The sequence below is a fragment of the Nuphar pumila genome, chromosome 2 (genome assembly GCF_984573655.1).
Source record: "Nuphar pumila chromosome 2, dmNupPumi1.hap1.1, whole genome shotgun sequence".
NCBI classification, from domain to species: Eukaryota; Viridiplantae; Streptophyta; class Magnoliopsida; order Nymphaeales; family Nymphaeaceae; genus Nuphar; species Nuphar pumila.
Window position 1 is genome coordinate 10,454,596 of NC_143250.1, and position 2,435 is coordinate 10,457,030.

Consider the following 2,435-nt stretch of genomic DNA (forward strand, 5'->3'; position numbering starts at 1 on the left):
GACCAATTGGAAGACTAGATCAACTTTCAATAAAAGAGTGAGATGAGGTAAGTAAAGTATCATTTCGTAATTTGTCTCTCAAAGAATGTTGTAAAAAGTTAAAAACCTCATGTACACCACAACAACTTACCATGATATGAGATAAGGAGAATCATCAATGGGTAGTAACAATCAAATGAATCGTATAAGGTATTTATATTCCAAATTAGCAATTAGTTGGATCAAAACAATTATGCAGGGCTTTAGAAGGTACTGGAGAGATAAATAAGTGGTTTATATAAGCAAGATTTGTGAGAGGACATAAGATATCTATTCCGTTGATGTTTTCTACACGAGAAAATAAGTCTGATAGAGTGAATTCACTTCTTTCAATAAATACACATACAATATATATGCTAGAAAAGGGAAGAGTCCTTAGAACATAACATCATAAATACATGGTCCTCTGCTAACGCATCCTATATGAGGACCACTTTTTATTATTACCAACTTTTATTTCATTTAAAACAACACAAAATCATTATATTTGCAACCCAAAACTAAGTATTTAATGCAACATCAAGCAGAACCAGTCATATAAAAAATTGAAGTCCCAAAATTCGAGATCCAAAGTGGCCATGTAATCATTTTACGACCAGCAAACCAGTAGAAAGTTGCATATTCTGCTACTGACATTATCCTACTTAATTATAGCATAGATGTCAAATTTGAGGAACATATTAAAATCACCTTTAGAACATCCAACTGTGGTGATGAAGATAAAACAGTAGAAAGAAGCTCAATGTTGTTACGAGCAACATCAAATGCTTCCTTTGTTTGTTCTGGAAAAAAGCTCTGAATAGGATGATTGTCATAAAACTGTGGTTGTGGATAACTTGATAGGTGGTGCCCAAGAGAATATACATTTGGATCTTGAGTAGCAACCGAATGTGGTGAGGTAAAGATTGGTGCCAGTCTCTCATCATCTTGTCCAAGGAAACAAATGCCTCTGGATTTTAAGCTTTGTATAAACACAAAATTTGAGCAACAAAAGTGGATCAATCTATTGTTTCTGCAATAAGAAAAAAACCATATATTGTGCAGCCTATGGAAAATCATGTACTAGCATGTACAAGCACGTAATAGAAGGTAACACAAGAAACTGCAGGCTCAATCTCAAATCCCATCACCACTGAGAACAGAACACAGCAAACCACAATCATGTTATCAGAACTATTAGCAGTGATATTCTGATTAACATCTAATAGTGTCATTTCAAATTATAATGAATTCCAGAGCTAGAAAAATAAAAAACAAAAGCATTAACTATACAAGGACTCAACGTTCAGTGGTTACCTACCTTGTAAGCCTCCTCAAACACAGGCAAGTAACGCAGTTCATCAGAGGATTCATCCCATTGTTCGATCAAAATCAATGCTTTGTTTCGATTGTTCACGATTGTCTGGGGGTCATCAATCAGCTTAACCATCTCATCAAGAATTCTCTCAGATGAAACCTCGGAGAATGCCTTCTCACAGTTCTTAACGCATGTCTCAAGCAAAACGAGAGCCAAATACTGGACTCTAGGATTCTTCAACATGATCCTCTTCTTGATCGCTCGGATAACTTCTTGGTTGTTAATCTTTTCAATGTTCGCCATATCACAGATTTCCAAATTAGATGCCCAATCCGGCTGCTCCATAGTCTCCATGGTAGCTTCCTCAACAATTTTATCAGCTTGGATTTGCCCCTCAAAAAGCTCCTTCACCTATAAGCTCATCAAGCTCATCCTTGCCAACATTTTCCTCCCAACCTCGACACCACTGATCTTCAACCGATCACCAAAGGTACTAGCTTTATCCAACAGGTTATCACTCATATTTCATAACCCTAGTTTTCGCATGAAAAAATCAATGGCTCCTAAATCTATCAAACCATAAAAAAAATCAAAAGCAACTTCAATCCAAATAAATTTTCAATTCAGGAAAGATGTGATATCAAATGAAAAATGAATCTAGCATGGCCTCAAGAAAAACAAAAACACAACATATCTAAAACCCTAGAACTGACCCTTCTGTGCAACAAGCATACAAGAGCCCTAGTATTTCTTAAAAATCTGCTAATCAAGCAACAAACTCCACAAAATAATGCATACCCACATAAATTTATACCACAAAAACCATGGAATCATGCTAAAACCAAGTGACATTCCGTTCCTAAAACCCCAATACCCAAGAAACCCACCCCCCTCCTGCAAAATCTGAGTTTCTCAAAACCCGCAAAGCCCATCAGAAACATCCCAAAACAATGATTACCCACATAATACTTCACCGAGAAGCCCCAAAATCGAGCATCAAAACAATGATTCACGCAGGTAGGAACGACACCCACGAGCTCGGTAGATCAAAATTGCCTGAATTTCCAAACTAATCACGAAAATCGATTCCCAAGTTCTC

The 2,435-nt window shown here is 36.6% G+C and overlaps 1 pseudogene; it reads right to left on the reverse strand.

Annotated features, from left to right (window-relative positions):
• Positions 1-687: 687 nt before the first annotated feature.
• LOC149844726 (TOM1-like protein 1 pseudogene) lies at positions 688-1,858 on the reverse strand (annotated as a pseudogene).
• Positions 1,859-2,435: the final 577 nt, after the last annotated feature.